The sequence below is a fragment of the Pan paniscus genome, chromosome 7 (assembly GCF_029289425.2).
Source record: "Pan paniscus chromosome 7, NHGRI_mPanPan1-v2.0_pri, whole genome shotgun sequence".
Classification (NCBI taxonomy): Eukaryota; Metazoa; Chordata; class Mammalia; order Primates; family Hominidae; genus Pan; species Pan paniscus.
In genome coordinates this window covers 65,384,337-65,411,167 of record NC_073256.2, presented here as the reverse complement: position 1 = coordinate 65,411,167, position 26,831 = coordinate 65,384,337, and the positions used below count along the sequence as shown (strand labels likewise).

At 37.2% G+C, this 26,831-nt stretch overlaps 1 pseudogene; it reads left to right on the top strand.

Moving 5' to 3' along the window:
- Window positions 1-24,927: 24,927 nt before the first annotated feature.
- On the top strand, window positions 24,928-26,403 carry LOC100976830 (phosphoserine aminotransferase-like; annotated as a pseudogene).
- The last annotated feature ends 428 nt before the right edge of the window (window positions 26,404-26,831 follow it).

The window sequence follows — 26,831 nt, the reverse complement described above, 5'->3', positions numbered from 1 at the left end:
TTGGTCACAATCATTTAACCAGTCTCTAAGAAGTTTGAAACTTTTCCTCATCTTCCTGACTTCTTCTGCACCCTCTAAACTCTTCCAACCTCTGCCCATTATTCATTTCCAAAGTTGCTTCCCCCTCTTCATGTATCTTTATAGCAAAGCTCTACTCCTATCTACCTGTTTTCTGTATTAGTCAGGGCTCTTCAAAGGAACAGAACCAATAGAATATACGTATATATAAAAGGGAGTTTATCGGGCAAAGAGAATTGGCTCACACAATTACAAGGCAACATCCCACCATAGGCTGCTTGCAAATTGGAGACAGAAAGAAGTCAGTAGTGGCTCAGTCTAAATCTGAAAGCCTTAAAACCAGGGAAGCCATCAGTGCAGCCTTTGGTCTTTGTCAGAAGGCCTGAGAGCCCCCAGGAAGCTGCTAGTGCAAATCCCAGAGTCCAAAGGCCTTGATATCCAAGGGCAGGAGGAGCAGAAGCAAGTGTCCTGCGCAGGAAGAAGAAAGAGAGCCAGAAGCCTCAGCAGGCAAATGCATCCCACCTTCCTCGGCCTGCCTTGTTCTAACTGCATTGGCAGCAGATTGGGTGGTGCCCACCCAAATTGGGAGGCGTCTTCTCTCCCAGTCCAGAGACACAAATGTCAGTCTCCTCTGGCAACACCCTCACAGACACACCCAGAAACAACACTGCCCCAACTATCTAGGCAGCTCTCAACTCAGTCAAGTTGACACCTAATGCATTAACCATTACAAACTCTCTTCGACACTTTGACAAAGAAACAAAATAAACTACTCTGAGAGTTTAAGGGTGAATATAAATATCTTCTTTGTTTAAAAGGGCAAAAAGATGATTTTCTCCTTTCGCCTTTACTCAAGTGTTTTAATGAAACTGAGCCCTTTTGTAACCTTTGCAATAGAGATAGATCTCTCCCGGGATTAAGCCCAGTCTCCACCTTTTATAATGTAGTGATATCTCCAAGATCACAGGCCAAACTGCCTCTACATCTGTAAAAATGGAGTTCTGGATCTAGCGGGGCAGGGGTGGCGGGCAGGGGGGAGCGGTATCTGAAGACATCTATAGGATACATACATGAAGAGACAAGAGAAGGCATTGTTTTTCTTCTGATTTGCTGTATCAACTGTGTGAGGTTTTGTTCTAAATTTCTATTTCCTTTCCTGCTACCTCATAGGCATGTGAATCTTTTAACGATTACTCAATAATAAATTGTGCTTGTATTCACTTTCTCTTCTATATTGGTACTGAGAAATCTTTTGGTTGGCAACTTTATTTTTCCAATAGGGTTAAATATAATATTTCAATACATTAAATAATTTAACTTAATATATGCCAGATTATCAGTCAGCCCACACAGATCCTTTTAGAAAGTAAGCAATTTCTCAATTAAAATGTTAATTTGCTTGAAAAACAGAATGAATTTAACATGTATAAAGTTCTTCTAGAAGTTTCAAAGTTATTTTTAATAATTTAGAATTATTGAATAATCAGTTCAATGTAGTACTGATAATAGTACCATCAGTAATAATAATGATACAATAATTATGTAATTATAAAGAAATATAATTTAATTTCACACCTTCATATTAAAGATTAAGCACCCAAGTCTCCAGGGAGATTAAACCACTCAGTTGAGGTCACCTGACAGAGACTCCGAGCCAGGACCGGGCTCCTTTTTGTGATTCCAGTTCACATCTTGTACTGTCACCTCTTTTTCTGCACAACCCTGAAAATTGTATCAACACTTTAGGAGTCAACATAAAGTTGCACGCCAAGCTACATTTCCAAAATGACATCTTCAGACTTCCAGAACTTCCTTAATGAACTCACAAAGAATATTTAGATGCCAGTAAGGTGGGAAGCAGAAGCCTTAGGAATGTGGGGACGGCATCTGGGAGTAAGTTGCTGTCACAAGTTTCCCACTTAAATGATGAGTTTTGACGGCTTTACCTAAATTTGATAAGGTTGCTGTATTGCTACTGGGGTTTTAAAAATCAGGATTCTATAAAATCTCATTTGAAAGTGTTTGCTCTTACAATCTGTTTCCTGTTAGACAGATAAGGCCACAGCAGAATAAATAATGCCCCATTCTGCCTTTCAATGACAGTATATTTGATAGACTGGTGTGTTTCTCCGTATTACAGGACCTTTTTTAAACATTCAAAGCACCCTTACTACAGTTTTCACATCTATGGAATTCAGCCAAAGTTTTATTAGTAAAATTGATAAATCTCCTTTGGGGCTGAGGCATGAACTGAAGCCAATTGTTCTGTAAGAAACATCCCATGACACTCAACTTCTGTTTTCTGTTGCTCTGGGGGAAAAGAAAAAGTGAAATCAATAATCTGACTTGATTTGTCAACGGACAGTATTTGAGTCTGATTTAATCTTATGGGCCACAACTGGATAAGAGAATAGAGGAATGGTGGGAGAATGTGAGCATGAGTCTATTTCTAGCATACAGCTCAGGAACAGGCCACTGCAATGTTGGCTAGACAGGTAGAGTGCAAGACACGCACATGGCCGAGATGCTGGGTGATGCCTCGTGGAGAGGACAGGGGACAGGAAGGGAGGCCTCCAATCTAGTCCTTGTTAGTGTATGCCATCCAGAGATAAATACAAGGGAATTTTGTTGTGAAGGATGGTTAGAGCAGTCAAGAAATTTGTGTAAGTAAGAACTGCTCAATTTTTGTAGGTTAAAAATTTTCCTCCCTGGTAAAACAAAAATTAGGCTTACCAGAAAGAAGTTAGTTTAAAAAAAAAATCAACTTTCCTGTTAGTAGCAGGATTTACTTTGGGCCAACAGATAAAAAGGATAGGTTTGATACCTATAAGGGCTGTCTAAATTTTGTCAATATTTGGGTCAGCACCAGTCATACTTCCACATTCTTGTGGTAGATAGTCTAAGTTAAGATTATTGAAAGGATCAAAGGAAAAAGATAAGAAGACAAAAAGAAGTATTACAAATACTATGCAAACATCTTTATTAATAATTCAGTTAAAGAGCAAGCTTCCCTTTCTTACTATAACTGCCTTCACTGGCATTTTTCAAAGTACTTTCTAATTTCATTATAAGAAATGTAGGACCACTAGGTAAAACTATATTTTTAAAAACAGACTGGGTATGCTGGTACATGCCTGCAGTCCTAGCTACTCAGGAGTCTGAGGCAAGAAGATCACTTGAGCCCTGAGTTTGAGGCTACAATGAACTGTGATTGTGCCATTGCACTCCAGCCTGGGTGACAGAATGAAACTTCATCTCTAAAAAAAAAATAAAAATAAAAAATAAGAAACAATTATCTGTTTCTCCGTGTGCTACCACCATCATCAGTGACCTACACCTGCTGCAATCTTCTAACATGTTTCCTATGCAAACTTAGGTTAATTATGAACCCATCATATTCACTGCATGAAGTGAAGCACAATGCTGACACCTACCTGGCTGGGGTGCTGGGAAATTAATTCGTGTTTGCGAGACACACTGAAGATTTCAAAGTGCATGAAGTGCAATACACATCATTAACTTGCCCCAAGGCAGTTAATTTATTTTTTGGATATATGTGCTATTATCTAGTAGCCATAGGCATCTATAGATCACTTCTTTAAATCAATGCTTACCCATGGAGATTCAACACTCAGCCTTTAGTTTTTCTGAAAAGTAACCACTCTGCCTGCACTGATGTATTACTTGAAAAATATACATGACGGTCCCGTGAAGTGCTGCACTTTGTGCTCAGCTCTCTGCACCGCATGTGCTGAAGTTCGTGCGCTGTAGATGCAGGACTCAGTAGACATCGCGAAGCGATACAAGGTAAACTATGGAGACCCTGCCTTTAAGCAGCTTACAAGCTAGAACGAAAGATCAGGCATTTAACTACTTATAATGCTACCATCACATTATTAACCACATAGACATAACCTATTCAGCTACTGGGAAGCAAGAGAAGTTTAACCACGACCAGAGACTGTCTTGCACATAAAGTGGGAAGGGTTTGGATACATTATGTGGTTGGGAAATGAGAGGAGAAGGAAAAGGCACTGAAGCAGAGGTTGCACCAGTGCTCGGACAGTCCCAACCTGAATATGATAAATAATGACTATAACTCACTTTGCTGGAGTTTAGTGGAAAGAAAGACAGAAGGGCCTTGGGCTATGTAAAAGAACTAAATGTGGCAGTATTTCTTAGCATCAGAGTGACCAATACAGTTATGATGAATAAGAGATTTTAGAAACAATTAAAACAGCTATATGAAATTATCTGGGCCTGGTACAGTGGCTCACGCCTGTAATCCTGGCACTTTGGGATGCTGAGGCAGGCGGATCTTTTGAGGTCAGGAATTCGATATCAGCCTGGCCAACAGGGTGAAACTTCGTCTTACTTAAAATACAAAAATTAGCCAGGCATGGTGGTGTATGCCTGGTGTGACCCCAGCTACTTGGGAGGCTGAGGCACAAGAATCACTTGAAACCTTGAACCCAGGAGGCAGAGGCTGCAGTGAGCTGAGATTGTGCCGCTGCACTCCAGCCTAGGCAGTAAAGTGAGACGCCTACTCAGAAAAAAGAAAAAAAAAGAAAAGAAAAGAAAAAGTAAAAGACATTAATTGGAGAAGAGAGAAATTTTAGATGGGGAGATAGGTTAGAAAGTTACTAAATCAATTATTTTTCAACTGTCAATTTATTTCATTTCTCATTATGTAAGTTAATATTTATTACATGCCTACTATCTACAAAGGCAAGGGAGAAGGTTTGTGGATACAGATAAAAGATATTGTATGAGAACCTGGAGCTTTGAATAGTCACAGAGTACCATAATCCGTGGCATTTATCAAAGTACTTTCTAATTTCATTATAAGCAATGAAATTTTTCTTATCGTCCGTGTTTTTAGATGATGGATGTAAAAACACAGAAGGTCACAGGAGAAGTAAGATGTGCATCAACCTGTGTACTTAAACCATGGTCAGGGAGGATTACCAGTAGTCCATCTAGAAAAGGCAACACATAAGCTGAATTTGAGGATAAATAGACCTTCTCTGGCTCGAAAAAGGGTTTAAGGATGTTTTAGGTAGAAACAGCTTTGGAAAGACACAGACAGACTCAGGAGAAAGGAGAGGACCTGCAATTACATTGAGAGACCTCACAGTAGGTTTCAAAAGTGGGTGTGGCAGAGGGCAGTATGGAGATGTAGACAGAGGCCAATTCATTAAAATCTTTATCCGAAAGCAGCAAAGAAGAACAAGCAAAGGAAGACACTTTTAGGGCCAGCGAGATGAGATGTGCATTTCAGAAAGATTTCCTTGGTGAGAGAATGAGGAATGAGCAGTTAAGTAGGAAGGTCCTTAAAATTGTTATGTATTTAGACAACTATAACTTTTTATGAAGATACATACAATTCAGCACACACATCTTAATGTAAAATGTTTTGACTTTTTACATGTGCATACCCTAGTATACCCACCAACCAGATTGAGGTACAGAACAACTGTAGCATTTAGAATTGTGCAGTGTACATCTTTCAGTCAGTGCCCTTGCAGAGAAAAGAGATGAGTACTTTTCTGGCTTTATTTTCTATTTTTAATACCTGATCCTGAAAGTCATATAAATCCAGAATGTATCATTTGATGTCTGGCCTCTTTCGCTCTATATTATGTCCGTGAAATTCATCTATGCTCTTGCATGTAGCAGTAGTTCTCTTTTACTGCTATATGGAATTTAATTATATTCCACCACTTTTAAATTCATTTTTCTATTGATGGATTTTTTTATTATTTTCAGCTTTTGGCTATTATCAATACAGCTGCAACAAAACTTTAGTACGTATCTTTTGATAGACATATACTTTTATTTTTCTTGGATGTAAACCTAGGGATAAAATTGCTGGGTTATAGAGTCAGTAACTGTTTCGCTTTAGAAAATAGGACCAGATATTTTAGTTTTCTAAAATAGCTTAATCAATTTACACACCATCACATGCATGAAAATTCTGCATCTTCTCAATATTTGTATTGACCCTTGGAAACTTTAAGGATTGTGATCTGTGTGTAGTGATATATCTTCTTATATCAGGGAATATCCTCTGCATTTCCCTGGTGAATTATTATACCAAATACACTTTGCATATGCTTATTTACCATTTAGAGATCTCTTTTTGTACAATGCCTATTCAAATCTTTCCTCTTTTTTTTTTTTTTTTTTTGAAATATGGTTTGCTTGTCTTCTTTGACCTTGAGATATACAGTCTGGGCACTATTGCTTGGACAAATATTGCAAATCTGTTCTCTCAGGCTATGGCTTACCTTTTTATTCTTTCCTATGTTTTTTTTTTTAGGAACACAAATCCATTGTAATGAGTCATTTTTAGTCTTATTTAAATCCAGCCAAGTTATGCAAATATCCTTGTATGCATTCTTCTAGAAGCATTATTATTTTATCCTCACATTGAAGTCTATAATTTATCTTGAATTAATTACTAATTAATTGATTATTAAATTGAGCATGGTGTGAATTAGGGGTTAGTTTCTTGTTCGCTCATAGAGAAAAATCAATTCTCCAGTGCCATTCATGAAAATGACCATCACGTTTCCTTTTGTGGGTATTGACAATCTAGGAAAGAGATAATTAGATTCTGAGCTAAGGAGCTGTTCTTAAGAATAGCAAGAATGAAACACATTTAATCAGTTAAGGAGATACAATTTACTGCACTTTATTAGTGATTCAGTGTCAGTTTTGAGAAAAAGGAATTGAAGATGACTCAGGCTTTGCCTTGGGCAGCTGTGTAGATGTTGTGTCAACTAGAAAGATGGAAAATGCTGTAGGGAAAGGTGGCCAGGGGAGAGTTCAGAGGAGAAGAGATGACAACAATTTGAGCAAAATACTTTGAAGCCTCCAGTGAGAATATCAAGCAGGTTTAACAATGCAGGTGAGTGTCACCCAAAATAGGGACAAAAGTCACGAACTGGAAACAGAACATTGGTATAGGGAATATAGATTTTACGCAAGATTTGCTTACTAACATTTTAGACATTCAAGATCAGCACATGAAGAACAGATCTAGATAATAAATAGATATACTTCCAAGGTTATACAATATTGCACTCACACAAATTAAACTTCATGTAAATTGCTACCCAAAGAGGACATTTAACAACATTTAATGAGACGTGGAAAAAATGTGCTAAGTGTGGTAACACAAGGCTGTTGTGTAATTCATAAAGGCTGTTGTGTGAATTAGAATCATAAAATGAGATTGCAAGGTGGACCTCATTTCCACAGTAGGCAGCCTTCTCTGTGGCTTCTGCAGTCTTGGTGCACCATCTCATGCTGCCACATGGCAAGGGTAGACTTTATGCACTTGGTTCTCCTCTCCTCTGCATGTCTTTTGCATTCTACTCTGAGCTGGGATCTTGGTCTCCATCAGGAAATGTCTCACTGTGGAGGTGCTGTAAAAACACTGAACACGTGGACTCTAATAGTCACTGGAAGCCTGACACAAGAATTAACACATGAAGGCCTGGAAGATGGACTGTTTATCTATCTATAGTTCTTAAAAAAAAAAAAATAGTGCTAAGGGATTGTGCATTTTTATTTTTAGAAACACCAGTTCAATCCCCGTTTCACTGTTCTAATAAATACTTTAAAAAAATCCTTGATTTTTTTCAATCCTTTTCTATACAAGAATTCCATTTTATAGTGATGTAATCAAAACTAATTTACATAGTGTTTTGCTTTACTTTTCTGATAAATAACTACATAAATGTGATATAAATACATAAATTAAGCAATGCCATCTGTTAAAGAAAAAAATTATTCAATGACCCTTGTGAAAGGTGGTAAGACAGACTTCATTCAAGAGGAAATGGTCACAACAGGTGTTGGGACTACTGCGGTGGGGTCCAGCAGAGGAGCGGAGATTGGGCTTCACTCCAAATACAAAAACAAGTGGCCATTCATAACAAAGGAGCCTGTGGGAGTCAGTAGATTGAAACTTACTAAGCAGAAACATCACAGCCAAAGGGGAGATTCTTGCTAGACCAACTCAACAGTATTTTTGTTAAAGGCCAGTCATGGTGAGTAGACAAAATATTCAGTGTATTTTCAATTACTCTTTTGTTTTGCTTTTGCATTTCAGGTAGTTGCATTTGGGGGTCCCTGAGTCCCTCGAGAGTCCCCAGTGTGGGGAGGGAATTGAGGAGCTATAGGAGGTAGGGAAAGGTCTGGCAGGAGTGGATGGAGAAATGGAGTAGGCAGGGGTTTTGACGTCACCTGGAAGGATTCAAGGGAATGGAAGGGATGATTAAAGGTGATGAGAGGAGAAAGGAGGAGAGGAAACATAGGAAGGAGAGGTCCCAGGGGAGCCAGTCTGGGGAGACCTTAAGTTTCCCAAAAAGCCCATTGAAGTTGCTCAGCAATATTATCCCAGCAAGAAATGAAGAGGATAGAAATGGAGGAGCGTATAGCCAGCAGAGGTTCTAGAGAAGCCGGGAAAAATAAAGTCAGCCTAGTCATTGGACAGTGGATCCCCACTCAAGACACACACAAAAAACAGGACAATCTTCCAGCCCAGGGAGAGGGACTCTGGGAGTAATTTCTTCTTGAGAGAAAAGTTACCCAGGAAGAATTTTCCTGACTAGGACCAGGTCTAGGAGTTGGGGAATGCATATAACACCACTCTGAGCAAAGAGCCCAGAGGAAAGACCTCCAGCCCAGCAGGTGCCTTTCCAAAAGCCTGGGGCTGGACTCAGATACTGCTCCAGAGCACAGAGTTGAGAATCAAATCTGTTCTCACTGCATCCGTTCAGGGGCCATCACCCAGAGGACTCGTTCAGGAGTTAGATTCATCAATGGATCAATCAGTCAGGTGTGAAGACCAAGACTTCAAAGGTGAACACTCGGGTCCTGGGTGAGAGGCCCAGGGCCAGAGGTGGGCCTGTGATGAATCCAATCCTAGCTGAGCCACAGCACTATGACTGTTGGAGACATATTTATGGCATTGTTAAATGTGGTCAGGTGGACTTCATTCAAGGGGCAGCGTCACGATAGGCAGGGAAACTGTAATGGGGTCCTACAGTGGAGGAGAGAAAGTGAGCTGAACTCTGAAGACAAGGACAAGTGGGGATTTACAGCCAAGGAGCAGGGTAGGGTCAGTGGGTGGAAAATTACTAAGAGGATCATCACTCAAGGGGGATTCTTGTCAGCCCCACTCGACAGACTGCTTGCTGCAGCCAGACCAAGGTGATAGGATATGGAAGGAGGTTACGTACTAAGGGTGAGGGATGTTAGCAGGATTCTTGCTCAGGCTGGATTCTACAAGGACAGTGAAGTAAGCCCAAGGTCAGGCCTGGTGAGAAAGGAGTCAGAAGACCTTGACTCAAGTGTGGTCAAAAGAGAGTGTCTGTCACTTCCCCATGTTCCTTTTAAGGACAGCAAAATATTCTATCAAGTAGGCATATATTTAAATTGCTTCCATTTATTTTGCTTATAGAAATATTTTTCTATTTATGGTTCCTTTTATTGTTGTATGTAAAATTCATATTCATAGACTGGACAATAAAATCCTGGTGAAGAAAAGAATTTCATTCAGAAGCAGTGACGGTAACTCACCAAGGGGCTTCTTGGTGGACTTGCCAGGCTGCCAGCCCCTGCTCACTCGGGGTCCCACTCACTCTTGGGTTTAAAAAGGCACCTAAGTTTAATCATCATTTTTATTTTTATGTTTTTGGATTTCCAACTAATTTTTCCTGTGCATCAAGGTATACTTGCCTGTGAACCAGTAAAAGCATTATTTATTCTAAAGCTTTTGATGTCAGTAAATTATTTAAAATATTATTATTTCAATTTTTAAAACTCTTTGTTAGGCCGGGCATGGTGGCTCATGCCTGTAATCCCAGCAATTTGAGAGGCCGAGATGGGCAGATCACTTGAGATCAAGAGTTTGAGACTGTCCTGGCCAACATGATGAAACCCCATTTCTACTAAAAGTGCAAAAATTAGCCAGACATGGTGGCGTGGGCCTCTTAATACCAGCTACTTGAGAGGCGGAGGCAGGAGAATCACTTGAACCCAGGAGGTGGAGGTTGAAATGAGCCGAGATCGTGCCACTGCACACCAGCCTGGGCAACAGAGCGAGACTTCATCTCAAAAACAAATAAACAAACAAAAACAAACAAGCAAACAAACAAAAAACACCCTTTGTCAGTAACAACAGCAGGTAGGAGGAATGCTGTTTGAAATGCTTCAAGCCAATGACCAATGTCAGTGAGTCAACACTGGCTTTCAAAGATGACTTACAAAGTGGCATCGCCTTCCACATTTCCTGTGGAAGCAACAGGACTATTATTTTCTAAGGCCTCATATATGTCAAGTGTGAGGACCAGAATTCACTTGCAATTTAATAGAGTAAATTTCTAACACATTTTAAAAGGGAATTTTGACTAACTGGAGAAATTATTTCAGATACGAGAAAGATAATTTGTATAAAATGATGTGTTTGCTCATTATTTTAAACGAAAATTCAGAACATATTGTTTAGAATTAAGCACCTAAGTGTGGAAACTGCCATCACTTGGGTTTTAAAGATTTTTGGCTTCTAATCAGAAGATGCTTTTTAACATTTCTAAGAACTCTGAAGACTCAATGAGTTACTTTTGGGGTGCTGAGTTCCATGTTTCTGGAGATGTTCAGCAATGGTGCATAGGGTGCCTTGTCACAGAGAGACTCCAGCTTTAGGTAGATCACAGTACCCTGAGGCTCTTATGGTGCCATAGTCCAGAGGTTCTCACAGGTAAGTGGGCATCACAATCATAGTGAATCATCCTACCTGCAGGGCTTGCAAAAACACATATTGTTATGCTCAAACATTTTCTAATTCAGTTTATCTATGTCGGGACCTGAGAATTTGACTTTCTGAAGACCCAGGTGAGGCTGATGCTCCTAGACAATGGACCAGGCTGTGAAGAGACTTACTGTATCATGGAACACTGTGTTAGGCAAGGTTGACACTTTGAAACATGGAACTCCTCTTCACAGACTTAAAAATCTAAGTTATTGAATGAAGTAACAATGGCAGCAGGGAAAAAACTTCCATAAAACTTTCCTGTAATGTGTATTGTCTAACTTTTACTGCACAGATGGTGTCTAAACAAGAATTTGGAATTTTTGCAGAGTTACTAGCAGAATATTCCAAAACGCTTTCATGTAATACTGAATTCAATGAAAAGATAATGAATGTATCTGACAAGAAGAATCTTTGTAAACAACGTTTAATTATCAAGCCTAACTCTCAGTCATAGGTTTGGAAATCTCGTTATTTAGACAGGCAGTGTCTTTGGCATCAGCATACGCGCCTCAACTTTAGGCTGACTTGTGACAGAACGGCCTGACGTCAGTCTTCAATACTTTGGTACGTAAACATTGTCAACAAGCCTATATGATTAAATCACCATAAAAGTTACTAAGCCAGTGATATTTCCAATGGCCGAACTGTCTCTTGAAATCCCTTTTCAGATGCTATTAAATGGTGTGTTACGGTCGGAGTTCATCCGTGACAGCCATCAGAAGAAGAACACAGTCTCGATGTGAAAGGACTTCACGCCCTGGGGGGATAAGCCTCTGTGGTTTTTGAAATAATATTGATTGTAGATTAAATATAAAGTTTGCACTGTGTTGAAAACAAAGTTCTAAAGTTCTCTAATCTCTGGTTATTTTGTTCTTATCATGTCACAATTGAATTAACCCTTACAATACTCAGAGGCATGATACTTATTGAATGGCATTTTACTTTATCCAGCTCTCCACATTGTGGAAGCACAGCAAGCCCAGGCTGCTGGAAAGAAATGAAGTTATAAAATCTTAGGATGTCGGACATTGTGCAGAGATGGAGGTGACACAGGGATAAGCTCTTCTCCTCCCTGCTCTGATCAGTACAGGGCTGGAGTCACGCAGAAGTCAGTTAACTTTAGCAAATATAATTTTAATAATAAGAAGATATGAATTCCATAGAGGATTAGAGATTTGTTTTTTAAACAAGAAGTAACAAGCTTTTTATTTTCTAATTATTAAGTGGAAAATATTAAAATAATATTTATGAAAGATATGACATATTGATGAAAATACATCGTAAGCAATCCTTAACCATCTGGGTGCGAACTACCTCTAAATCATTGCCAACTGAAGTTCAGGTGCCTCTAAAAAAAGATTTCTATTATTTACTGGGTCTCTTCCTCAAGATCTAGGACAATACAATGCAATAAATAATTGCTTCCCAAAAATGTGTTAACTAAACATATTATAATTTGCAAATTCTTAATAATGAAAAGCATGGGCACATTAAAAGTTTACATAACTATATATTATAATATTTTAAAAAGTATATTTATGAACCATGAAGTTTTTGCTGTGACAACTTTCTATTTCAAGTGTATGTAGAGCTGTCTTTGCTTTTTTTTTTTTTTTTTTTGAGGAGTCTCACTCTGTCACCAGGCTGGAGTATAGTGGCGCCATCTTGGCTCACTGCAACCTCCGCCTCCTGGGTTCAAGTGATTCTCCTGCCTCAGCCTCGTGAGTAGCTAGGACTACAGGCATGCACCACCACGCCCAGCTAATTTTTGTATTTTTAGTAGAGATGGGTTTTCACCATGTTGGCCATGATTGTTTTGATCTCTTGACCTCGTGATCCACCTGCCTCAGCCTCCCAAAGTGCTGGGATTACAGGCATGAGCCACCGCCCCCATCTGAGCTGTCTTTACTTTGATCTGCATAATTGAGTTTTTGCTAACATTTTTCAAATAGTATGAGTCTAACCTGAAAATGTCATGTTTTCTTCTGAAGTTCTATGTTTTTGAGATTTCTAATTTGGACCACATCAGGATTAACTTAAGCATTAATAAAACATACAAAAGGTACGTGTGTTATTATCTGATAGACTGTCAAAGCTACCTGTAAGCAACAGGCATTGCATACCATATGATGAATGACCAAGTTGTGAACATATCATTTAAACTGAAATATTCTTTTTAAACCTGAACACATTTTTAAATATTGGATTGTATTAATTATAGTTATACATTCATAAAAGCCAGAAGTCATATTACTTTGAACTTGCAGTGCTATGCATGCTTAAATATTGATTAGTAGCTCAGCTTGAATTCAAGGATAAGAGTTTTCCTGGGAAAATCTAGTATTGTTTCCTCTAACTTGTGGAAGTTTTCTTAGTTTCACGTTTTCCATAAAAAAAAGTGTTTATAGGTTCCATATATCTTTGTGTTTGTAAAATTGCAAAAGTTTCCACCTTTTTATTACAGGATTTTAACAAAGATTTTCTCAAGATCATGTTTGGAACTTATCACATATCTCAGATAACTTTAATCAACACACTATAGGAATTCATTTATTCATTCTTTTTCTCAATAAATAACTTATTTTCTGTTCTTTTTCACCCACTGTGGTTGGTGTAATTGGCGTCTTCTACCTACGCTCCTAAACTCGCAGAGGCTCTTTGGAATTGTAATAAACTGGAAGGGAAACTAGGCTGGACTTGGTTCTGTACACCAGCTCTTGACTCTGTCAGCTGGTATTGAACATCCAGGGAACTGTCTTGCCTTAAGAGTCTTATTGTGTCACAAATGAGAGGGAAGCAGTCAGACTGAGCATTGGTAAATGTATCATTATACAGAAATAATTTATACACTGAATTGGGTAATTCAAGATTTAAGACAAAATATTTGAAATAAGAAGTTCACTTTATATGACATTATACCTAGAATCAATTCTCAGATGTGTAAAAAGGTTGGAATCAGCAATCTAGAACATCATTACCCAAATGTTGAGTTTGGATACACAATTCAGTGATGATAATTTTACAGTGAAATACATTTTGAAAAGTCTTCATGTATGTTCTAAACTGGCACTGTCCAGTGGAAATTTCTGCAATGTTGAAACTCTTCTATATTGCACTTTCTTATATGATAACTCCTAGCCACATAGGGCTATTGAATATATGAAATGCAGCAAGGACAACTCAGAAACTAAATTTGAACTTTTATTTAATTTTAGCTACTTTTATTTAAATTAAGTAGCCCCATGTGGCTGTGTCTACTGTATTGAACTGTGTAGCTCTGGAAAGAAATGGGCTTTAAAATTCATTGAAAAGTACAAAGCCAACTGTTTATCTAACTACTTAAACATGCAATTACCTATAGCAATATAAATATATACACTCACAAAACTAGCACCACCATCAAGATAAGAAACATTTGCATCACCACAAATGTCCCCTGGGCCTCTCTGAAATCAACCCTCACTCTTCACCCCAAGCAAACACTAATCTGCATTCTGTCACTATTGATTACTTTGATCTATTCTAGAACTTCACATAAATGAAATCATCATTTGTAAATGAAATCATAGTTTGTAGTATTTGGGTCTGGTTTATTTCACTAAGCATTATGTTTTGGGTTCTGTCCATGCGCATGTGAATCACTAGTTCATTCCCATTTGGTGCTGAAGAGTATTATTCTATTTTATATTTATAGCACGGATTGTTTGTCTGTTCATCTATTGATGAACATTTGTGCTTTTTCCAGTTCTAGGTTATCATGTGTAACACTTCTATGAAATTGTGTCAATAAATTAGAAAATTTTCTGTTTATTTTAAAGGTTATTTAATATTACATGTAAAAGCCCTTAATGCTGCTATTTTAGTAATATTTCTTTATCCTTCTCATTGAGCTATTTTTTATACTCTATTGTGATGGTCCTCAAAGGTGATGGCTTATTCTACCTGTGATTGTCAATCTATGATGCTTATGGATGCCAGACAAAACAATATTATTGAAACCAAAATCCAAGGCTTATGCCATTTACGCTTTTGATTCTATCAAAATAGAAAAATCACTTTTAATGGTAGGATAGGTATCAAGGAAATATTTTAACGATTTATAGTTTCTAAACTACCTTGACAGATATCACATAATTTCACTGACACTTCGTGTTACTTTATTCATTTTATTATTTCAACTTTAATACAATTGGTTTATTTAACAATGAAGTTACAATAGTGATGTTAAATGCTATGCTTTTCATTAATATAAGTGTGACTGAAATCTTAACATTTTTACCACAAAGGACGTGAACAATATTAGGCTCGTAAGTTGGCTTTATCGCCTTTCCACAAAGAGGTCAGTGATGGTCGCTCTGCATGGAAGGAACATTCTCAGCAGATGCAGGACAGATGCTTCCTGGGCTTGCTGAGAAGTCTCCAGGCTGGGCAAGGGACAGCAATCTCAGTTGTTTATTGCAAAACCCTTAATTCCTGGCAGCTGGCTAATTTTCATCCCAAAGATGCCTATTTTATCTTGGCTCCCATGTTTAAATAACGTCATCTTCAAATGCTTGGGATTAGAAGCACGAAACAGAAGCCTCAGCTGCCAAAAATTTAAAAACATTTCAAAGACAAGTACATTCTGTATACACTATCAAATAAAACAAAATTGTTTGTCCTGCTGGGCAATCAGCACCACATTCATCCACTACCTTCCTGGATTCGTTTTTACCTGCGCATGTACAATGGTGGCCACTTCTTCATCCTGTGCTCCCTTTCGTTTCCTTCCATCTGGGAACTCAGGAAACAAGACAAACTGATTTCTCTCTCCAATTTACCCATGGATTTTCTACACAAAGGACATTTTTAAAGGTTTAAAGTTAATGTGAAAAATGTGGAATTTAAACTTTAAGGTATTTTACACAGTTTGAAGGAACACAAATGGATCTAGAAATTTATGTTAAACAAAAATCCTGCCCTGATTTATGTAGCTTAAAATAAAGTATTATTTTCCCTTCTTTTTTATTTTTATTTTATTTCTATTTAAAAGGTGCTAGATTTGTAAAAACCTACAGAAAACAGCAGGATCAAGCCCAGGAATGTTAGTCTCTGAGTTGGAGTAAAACCAAAATATTTTTGTAGGCCTTTGATTCTCTTTCTCTTAAAAGGCTCATCCCCATGTTACCAAATTATTTAAAGTTGGGCCATTCCATATTCAAGTGTAATTTATATGCTACTGTTTAAGAGTTCAATTGAATTGCAGTTAAATAGTTGACATCAAAAAATAGTGTGTCGATTTTTAATTAAATATGTATTAACTTTTTTTGTTGTTGTGTTGCAGTTTTGTATCTGTATTTTGGAATCTGTTTCCCTGCCTCCCTCCCAGCCCCTTAAAAAAGTATTTATCCTAGACAGTGTGTTAGCAAAACCTAATAGAGGAACAGAATCTAAGAAAGGACATCAAGAATAAAAAGACATTTTGATGCATGCTCATCTGATCTGCCTGAAGTTCTCAGGTGGATGATTCCCCAGTCTTTCTAACTGATCTCAGGCATTACTTGCTTGAGAACCTTAATTTAATCGGTCCATTCTGCTTGCTCTTTCTTTTGTTTCCTTCCTTCCTTTCTTCCTTGCTTCCTTCCTTCCTCCCTCCCTCCCTCCCTTCCTTCCCTTTTTCCTTCCTTCCTTCCTTCTTCCCTTCCTTTTTTCCCTCCTCCCTCCCTTCCTTCCTTTTTTCCTTCCTCCCTCCCTCCCTTTGTTTTTTCTTTCCTTCTTTCCTTCCTTCCTTCCTCTCTCCCTTCCTTCCTCACTTCCATTTTTCCTTCCTTCCTTCCTTCCTCCCTCCCTCACTTCTTTGCTCCTTTTATTCCTTCCTCCCCCCTCCTTTCTTTCCTTTCTTTCTTACTTCCTCCTTTTCTTCCTTTTTTCTTTATGATTTTAATAAAATGTTTTTGATTCCTGTAAAATACACATAACATAAAGTATACAATTTCAAACATTTTAAAGTATACAATTCAGTGGTATTAAGTACATATATACAATTCAGTGGTATTAAGTACATGTATACATTAAGTATGAATATACTTAATGCCACTGAATTATATACTTTAAAATGGTTTTGCATCCATCCCCACTGTCCATCTCCAGGGCTCTTTCACCTTGCAAAACTGAAACTCTTTGCCCATTAAACAAAAATACCCAATTTCACCCTTCCTTCAACCCCTAATAAGTACAATTCCACTCTCTGTCTCTATAAATTACACTTTTTTAGGTACCTTATATAAGTGGAATTGTACAGTATATGTCTTTTTGTGACTCATTTCATATAGCATCCTGTCCTCAAGATTCACCTATGTTGTGGCATGCTTCCAAATTTTCTGCCTTTTAAAGGTTGAATAATATTCCATTATATGGATATACCACATTTTCTTTTCCGTTCATCTGTTTAATGCTTCCATGTTTTTACAATTGTGAAAAATGCTTAAGTGTTTACAGCTGTAAATTTCTTCCATAGCAACCACTCCTGCTGTGTCCTATAAGTTTTTCTATGTTGTGTTTTCATTTTCATTCATTTGTAAGTATTTTCTAACTTCCCCTGTTATTTCTTCTTTGATTCATTGATTGTTTAAGAGTGTGTTGCTTATTTTCTACGAATTTGTGAATTTTTCAATTATTCTCCTGCTATTTATTTCTAACTTTATCCTGTTGTGGCCACAGAAGATATTTTGTATGATAGCTATCTTTTTAAGTCGATTGAGACTTCATTTGTGGCCTAGATAGATAGATATGGTCTATCGTGTAAAATGTCCCATGTTCACTTGAGAAGAATGTCTGTTAGAGTGTACTGTATACATCTGTTAGGTCTAATTAGTTTATTGTTCTAGGTCCTCTACTTCCTTACTATGTTCCGTCTGTTTGTTCTATCCACTACTGAGAGTGGGATATAAAAGTCTCTATTACTCCAGATCTATTTCTCCCTCAATCTGTAAATTTTTGCTTCATATATTTTGATGGCCTGTTAATAACAATGTATATACTTATAACTGTTATATGTTCTTGTTGTACTGAAACTTTTATTAATATATAATGTTTTTATTTCTCTCTTGTAATTGTCTTTGATTTAAAGTTGATTTTGTCTGATATTACTATAGTCAGCCCTACTCTCTTTGGTTGCTATTTATATGAAATATCTTTCTTGATCTGTTCATTTTCAATCTATTTGTGTCTTTGGATCTAAAGTGAGTCTCTTATAGGCATATAAGGTTAGATCATGCTTTTCAAAAAAAATTTATTCTTCCAATCTCTGTCTTTTGATTGAAGAGTTTAATTCATTTACAATTAAAGTCATTACTGATAATGAAAAATTTATGTCATTTGCTATTTGTTTACTACATATTTTATAGATTTTTTGTCCCTCATTTCTTGCACTACTAATTTCTTTTGTGTTAAGTTGATTTTTTTGCAGTGAAATGTTTTAATTCTCTCCTCATTTTTTATGTGCAAATTCTATAGTTATTTTCTTTGTAGTTTCTATGGGATTACATTTAACATACTAAAATTATAACAGTCTAATTTGAATTTTCACCAGCTTAACTTCAATAACATACACAATATAAACTCCTTTATAGTTATTCCCACCCTCTTTCAGTTATTGATGTCACAAAATTACATCTTTATACATCATGAGTCTAAAAACATTTTTAATGTATTAGTATCTAAAGTTATATAGAAAAAGTGTGGAGTAATAAAGTTACAATAACACTAGTTTTTACACTAATAATTTAAAATTTTTTCTTAAATTATGTAGGAAAAAAAGTGGAGTAACAAACCAAAGTCAATTAACAATAGCTTTAATAAAATGCTCATGCCTTTACCTTCACTGAGATTTTTATTTTTTTATTTTTTATTTTTAAATTACTTTCCACTATATTTTTATTTCAACCTCCAGGATTTCTTTTAGTATTTTTTGTGGGGCAGGTCTAGTAGTGATGAATTCCTTCACTTTTATTTATCTGGGAATGTCTTAATATTTTCCTCACTTGAAGGATAGTTTTGTCAGATATAGGATTTTTGGCTGACAGGTTTGGTTTTGCCTTTTTTTTTCTCTTTAGTACTTTGAATACATTGGCCTCAATATTTCTGTCTTCCAAAGTTTCTAATGAAAAATCTGCTCATAATCTGATTGAGGATACTTCGTATATAATAAATTTCTTCTCTCTTATTTTTTTCAAACTTTCTCAAAACTTTCTCTCTTTGTCTTTCAACAATTCGATTATAATGTGTCATGGTGTGGGTCTCTTTTAGTTCATCTTACTTGGAGTTCACTAAGCTTCCTGCATATTTATGTTCATATCTTTTATCTAATTTGGGAAGCTTTGGGCTATTACTTCTTTAAATATTCTCTTCTGCCCCTTTGTCTCTCTTTTCTCCTTTTGAAACTCCCACAGTGCATATGTTGGTCCACTATAGGGTATCACATGTCCCTTAGGCTCTTTTCACAGTTCTTTAGTCTTTTTTCTTTCTCTTCATCAAAGTCAATTTGTATTATTTTATCTTGAGTTTTGTTATTTCTTTCTTCTGCTTGCTCAAATCTGCATTTGAATCTCTCCAGTGAGTGAGTTTTGTTTTTTTTTTAAATTTCTTGTATTTTCAGCTCCAAAATTGCTTATTGGTGTCTTTTTAGGCTATCTTTTTTTAAAAAAATTGATGTTTCCATTTTGTTGATAAATTGTTTTCTTGACTTTCTCCACATCTTCCTTTAGTTCTTCAAGATAGTTGTTTTAAAGTCTCTATTTATTAATCCCACGTTCCTACATCTGATCATTCTCAAAGATAGTTTTTGTTGATTGATTGCTTGATTTTCCTTGGAATGGGCCTTTTTTCTGTTTCTTCGTATACTGCTATAGACTGAATATTTGTGTCCGCCCCATAATTTGTATATTGAAACTCTACTCTTCAATGGGATATTATTTGGAGGTGAGGTCTTTAGGAGGTGATTAGGGTTAAATTAGAGCATGAAACTTGGGCCCTTAATGGTGAGATTAATATCCTTATATAAAGAGAAAGAGGCATGAGCGATCTCTCTCTCTACCATGTGATGATACAGCAAGCAGGCATTCCACTGCAAACCAGGAAAAGAGCGCTCACCAAGAACTCAACTATGCTGGCACTCTGATCTCAGACTTCTAGCCTCCAGAACTGTGAGAAACAATTGTTTGTTGCTTAAATCACCGAGTATATGGCATTTTGTTATGGCAGCCTTAGCAGATTAAGACATATGCCTGGTGATTCTTTTGGTTAAAAACTAGACATTTGAATCAAATAACGTGATAACTCTCTAGAAATAGGACTACCCTTTCCTCAAGGTTTGTTTATTTTTGTTTTTGTTTTTTGACTATTGACAGCTACTTCTGTGTCAGTGATCAGCCTGACATATAAACTTAATTTCTTCTTTGGTCTTTCTGAGCCTATGCCTTTCCCTCGGCATGCACAGTGACTTCTTAATTTCTTCTGTTGCTTTTTAACACCCTAGGTATTGATATGTGTCTCCTAAAATGGGAAAAAAACAGGGGGAAATGCAATAAGAAAAGAAAAGAAATGATGAAATTTTAAAAAAATATGCTGGCCTTTAAATCCTCTGGAAGTCGCTTCAGCCCTATGGGAAGAGGCTTGTAAGAGTAGGGAGGGAGATGCAAGGATGCCTGCCCACCTCTTCATCTGTTCCTCTGTGATCAGAAGCAGCAATGAGAAATCAGAAGACAGATCCCTGATATTTGGAGAAAAGGGTCCTTATTGCCTACCCTGGCTCCTGCTAGCTGTATACAAGCTGCTCCAGTAACATGTTCATGGCTTCGTGCTGTGGGGCTTGTGTCAGGACTAGGTACTTGTTACTGTGCTCAGAGCTGGAATGGACCAAAATTAAACACAATTTACTATCTAAGCCTTCCTCTGGAAGTTGAAAGACATAGGATAGACTTCAGATTTCCAAAATACTTACTCTAACACATTTTGAAAATACAATTGTTGTCTAGGCAGGAAGGTGGATATTCGGTCTTTCCTACTTTGCCATCATCCCAGAATCCTACATTTCCTTTCTTTTTGGGGCATTTTTATCTTTTGTTTTCAATTTCCATCTGGTGCCCATATCCTCATTGCATGCTGTGATTACTTGGTGCCCATGTTTGGGCCTGGGTGCTGATTCAGACTATGTCACCATAGTGAATCAATGAAACCGAATAAATACTTTCTGTCATACTGCTGATGAAGATGGATTAGCTTTCCCAGTACCTTATTACTGTTCTATTACTTTTGTTTCTGTGTGTACAGATTTCTGGTATGTCTTTTATCCAGCATACAAAATAAAAGAAACCTTAAATAGTTATTCCTCAAATCTAGTTCTGAAGCAAACATTTATGAAAGATGGGGGAAGCAAAAAGCAGGAGCAAAATGACCATGAAAAAGTTAGCAAATAATTGAGACAAATAGTGAAGGACCTTGAGGAAATTAAGTCTAGTTTCTTCAAAAACACATTCCTTTAATACCCATTACCATCTCTAGCATATTTCTAATATGTACACAGATCTCTGCTACCTATTGAGAATATATTAATGATGTATAGATTATATTAGTAAGAAACTACAGGACATATATAGTTATATGAAGGATACATATAGAGCTTCTCTCTCTCTCATATGTGTGTATATATATGTGTGTGTATATATATATGTGTGTGTATGTTTTTTTAAGAAGAGTTTAAGAAATTTTCTTACATGATTGTGAGGTTGAAGCTAGTAGGTTCAAGATCAGCAGGGCAGGCTGAAGATGAATTTAAAAATTGATGTTACAATTTTTAGTATTAATTCTGAAGTCTGGCAAGCTGGAAAATTGGGCAGCATTTCTACGTTGCATGAGAATTCCTTCTTCCTCAGTTACCCTTAGTTTTTGCTCTTAAGGTCTTCAATTGATTGGATGTGGCCCACCCACATTATGGAGGTTAATCTGCTTTATCCAAGGTAGTGAATCAATAACTATTGATTGAAATGTTAATCAGCTAAAAATATACATTCACGGCAACATCTAGACTGGTCTTTGACCAAACAACTGGGCACCATAGCCTAGTCAAGTTGTAACATAAAATTAACCATAAGAAATAATTGAAGAAATACTCAGACATTATTTTAAGGGAGCTGACAATCTAATGTTAAGACACAGATATGAATAGATAAGGCAAATATGCAGAATGTTTATAATTGTATATCTAGGTGAAGTTTATATGGGTGTTCATTGGGCTGTTCTTGTGACTTTTCTCTAGGTAGGTTTGAAATTTGCTAACATAACACTTTTAGGGAAAAGAGGCATTTTAAGCAAATGCATCCTCTGTATCGCATACTAACAAGACCAACTAGTCCATTGTATTGGAAATGGGATCAGAGACCAGGAAGTTCTCCCAGAAGGTCTGGGTCTTGCAGGGGAAATAGTTGACTTTTGTGCCAGCAAATGAAAGTATTAAAAGGCAGTGGGAAGTCCTTGTTTGCCATTTGGTCAAACTGGGTTTTGGAGCCTGAAGCTCCCTGTTCCTGAAGAAAAAGTGACTAGACTAGGACAATCAAAATGGAAACATGGCTTCCTAAACAAATACGTTTTCAACATTGTTCTCCATTTATGCATTCTATTCTCGGCAGAGAGAAGAGGCCCTGGCACATATTAGGATGCCATAAATTATGTTATACAAAATAATTATTTTTATTTCCTATAAGACCTGGTGAAAATGAAGCAAATAGACAAAGTAAAAATAGTATATTTATTCTATGTTATATTTTGGAAGGATGTACAGGGTGGGGGCAAGAAAGATGGTAAGGAGTGTTAAAAGAAAGTCCCTTGAAAGAAGAAGGCTTACTTTCTTCAAAATCCTTTAACATTTAAATTGCCAAATTTTATTCTTATCCATCTGACTGAAGCAAATTTTATCATGTAGAAAACCCTTAACTGTATGAAGACTCCACAGTCTAGGCCTCTGCTCTCAGAGGCTGTGTTTTAAAAGCATGGAAACCCACATGGAATCTATAATAAATCTTAAATGATGGCTCCATGTGGGCATACATGGCTATTGTTGATGCTCTATGCACTACATTTATATTATTTGTTTTCATATATTAGGTGTTTCCTTGACACTGAGATTTATTGAATTATGAATAGCGCTATAAGAATCTCAAGTGTCAGTAAAAAATGGCTAATCTAGTCCAAAGTTTTTAGGAAGTTAATGCTAATTAGGGTTACATTAATCATCCAGACACAGAGAAGTCATATTTGGGGCATGTCATTTAATAAAGTTGTTTGTTAACTACTAGTGAAAATCTTCTTAGAATAGAGATTAATTGGTAAGGAATACGAATTGCATAATAAATCAAACAATACCAGGATTAAAGTATTAATCTCTGAGCAAGATGGGAAATTACATTGCCAGAAGGGAAGTCTTCTCATTCTAAGTTATTTAAGCTTCTTGATAAGCCTGCCCTGATATGAAATCTACTGGTTTGCAAATTTAAAAAGTCATGAAGTATATATTTTAAAGAAAGCACAATTTGGCTGGGTGTGGTGGCTCACGCCTATAATCCCAGCACTTTGGGATGCTGAGGTGGGTGGATCGCTTGAGGTCAGGAGTTCGAGACCAGCCTGGCCAAAATGGTGAAACCCCATCTCTACTAAAAATACAAAAATTAGCCAGGCATGGTAGCGTGTGCCTGCAGTCTCAGCTACTTGGGAGGCTAAGGCTGGAGAATTGCTTGAACCCAGGAGGTGGAGGTTGCAGTGAGCTGAGATGGCACCACTGCACTTTAGCCTGGGCAATAGAGCAAAATTCTGTCAAAAAAAAAAAAAGAGAGAGAGAGAAAGAGGGAAAAAGAAAGAAAGAAGAAAGAAAAAGAAAGAAAGAAAGAAAAGAAAGAAAGAAGAAAGAAAGAAGAAAGAAGGAAAGAAAGAAAAAGAAAGAAAGAAAAGAAAGGATGATTTAATCACTTTCTCCTCTAAAAAGCAGGTCTGTTTTGTAAAATTACCAAACCTCAAACTAATATAAGGAACGATAATGTATTTTGTTTATATATAAACTCTATCTGTTTCTACATACTTTCTAGAGGAATAGATTTTACTTTCACACGTCTCAACATTTGTATTAAAAATGATTATTTTGCCTCTCAGTGAATGAATAATTGTTACGTTCTGTCACTATGCTTCAGATTTTTCATCCTGAACTGAAATACTCTCCTTCCTTAAGCTACAAAAGACACTTCATAGAAAAGCAAACAAACAAAAAATGCTGATTTACAAATGGTTTTCATTCTTGATTTGTCTGCAAAACTGTTCCTCTTTAGGAAGATATTTGACATTTTAATAACAGTTTGCCATCTCCCATGTACCATGAGTACGAAATATTTTGTAACCTTAGGGATGGGCCAGATGAATATGCCTTAAGGAAAGCTTTTGCTTGATGGCATCAGTGTCAGTGCCCTGTATATTCACGAGCCATTGTCCCCCAGTTGGGAGAGATGGCAGTCCTGTTGTTTCTTAAAGTCATACCCCCTCCCCCCACACACAACCTAGTCAATGTCTTCTTTTTATATAGCAATTAAAAAACATCAAGGTGTTTAAATTATTATGCTTTTCATTTTGATTCCTAATTTATATTTCATTGTCCATACTTATTTTTCCCTAGCATTATTTCATTCCTAAGTAAATCTTACAGGAAAGAATCTGATCTTTCTATGAGTTTTACCTTAGGCAATCAAACAGCTGCTTTATAAGCTGTTTCTTCCAAGCCTTTTGAATGTTGTCAGACATCAAATTCATTGTTTGTCATTTCCTGTTTACAATAAAACTAAAATATGGTTATAAAGCCTAGAGACAAACTTCCTTAAGTATAAAATGAATAGAATTAAAACGTATTTTATTCTAAATAGCAAAATACTTTCATAAAGAAAAAATGAAAATTCAGAAATTAGGCTGGATAAAAGTTTTATTTACCAAAAACAGCACACTATACAGTTGAAGGATACAGACCCGAGATCCAGGCTAGACAGTTTGACACACCAGACATGTGCCTGAGCTCTCTGATCTTGGGCAAGTTACAGAGCATCCCTGAGACCCAGTTTTTTCATCTGGGGAATGGAATGGAGATGATGATAGCACCCACCATTGGGTTGTTAAAATAAATCGTTTATGTAACATTTATAAATTGTTGAATATCATTTGATCATATACATAAGCATGTGTTTTATGCACACCTTTTTTTTTTTTTTTTTAATTTCAGAACAGTCAGACTCGCACCGCAGCGGCCGGGAACGCTCGCAGTTCACATGCTCAGTCCTCCTTGGCTGACTCGCCACACACGCTGCCGCAGCATGGACGCCCCGAGGTAGGTAGTCAACTTTGGGCCTGGTCCAGCCAAGCTGCCACACTCAGTGTTGTTAGAGATACAAAAGGAATTATTAGACTACAAAGGAATTGGCATTAGTATTCTTGAAATGAGGCACAGGCCGTCAGATTTTATCAAGATTATTAACAATGCAGAGAATCTTGTGCGGGGATTGCTAGCTGTTCCAGACAACTACGAGGTGATTTTTGTGCAAGGAGGTGGGTCGAGCCAGTTCAGTGCTGTCCCCTTAAAGTTGATTGGCTTGAAAGCAGGAAGGAGTGCGGACTATGTGGTGACAGAAGCTTGGTCAGCTAAGGCTGTAGAAGAAGCCTGGGACTATAAATATTGTTCACTCTAAACTTGGGAGTTATACCTAAATTCCAGATCCAAGCACCTGGAACCTCAACCCGGATGCCTCCTACATGTATTATTGTGCAAATGGGACGGTGCATGGCGTGGAATTTGACTTTATACCCGATGTCAAAGGAGCAGTACTGGTTTGTGACATGTTCTCAAACTTCCTGTCGAAGCCAACGGATGTTTCCAAGTTTGATGTGATTTTTTCTGGTGCCCAGAAGAATGTTGGCTCTGCTGGGGTCACTGTGGTGATAGTCCGTGATGACCAACTGGGGTTTGCCCTCCGAGAGTCCCCTTCAGTACTGGAATGCAAGGTGCAGGCTGGAAACAGCTCCTCGTACAACACGCCTCCATGTTTCAGCATCTACATCATGGGCTTGGTCCTGGAATGGACTAAAAACAATGGAGGTGCTGCTGCCATGGAGAAGCTTAGCTCCATCAAATCCCAAATGATTTATGAGATTACTGATAATTCTCAAGGATTCTACGTATGTCCAGTGGAGACCCAAAATAGAAGCAAGATGAATATTCCGTTCTGCATTGGCAATGTCAAAGGAGATGATGCTTTAGTAAAAAGATTTCTCAATAAAGCTTTTGAACTCAATATGTTGTCCTTGAAAGGGCACAGGTCTGTGGGAAGCATCCAGGCCTCTCTGTATAATTCTGTCACAATTGAAGATGTTCAGGAGCTGGCCGCCTTCATGAAAAAATTTTTGGAGATGCGTCAGCTATGAACACATCCTACCCAGAATATACTCTGTTATTAAACAACATACAAAGTTTAATGTAACTTGGGGATGGCTACAAAAAGTTAACAAACACAGTATTTTTCTCAAATGAACATGTTTATTATAGATTTTTCTTTTTTGAAAGAACAACAGCAAAACATCCACAGCTCTGCAAAGCTGGTGTGAAGAAGTAATGTTCACCTTAATTCTGATTTGAACTGGAAACATTTTCAAAAATCTCATTGCTTTTCTAACAAATTCCAGCTTATTTTGCCTTTGCTGCTACTCTTTCTAGTTAGATTTAAAAGCTGCCTGTGGATATAATAATGCAAGTTGCAATTAAGTATTTCTGGAGTCATGGGAACACACAGCACAGAGGTAGATGGGGCCCTCTAGGTGCTGAATCTAGACATCTGTGGGGTCTCCTGGGTTCAGCGGCTGTTGATTCAAGGTCAACATTAATCACTGGAGTAGTGGTTTAAGAGTACCAGGCAAAGGGTAAACTGTAGAT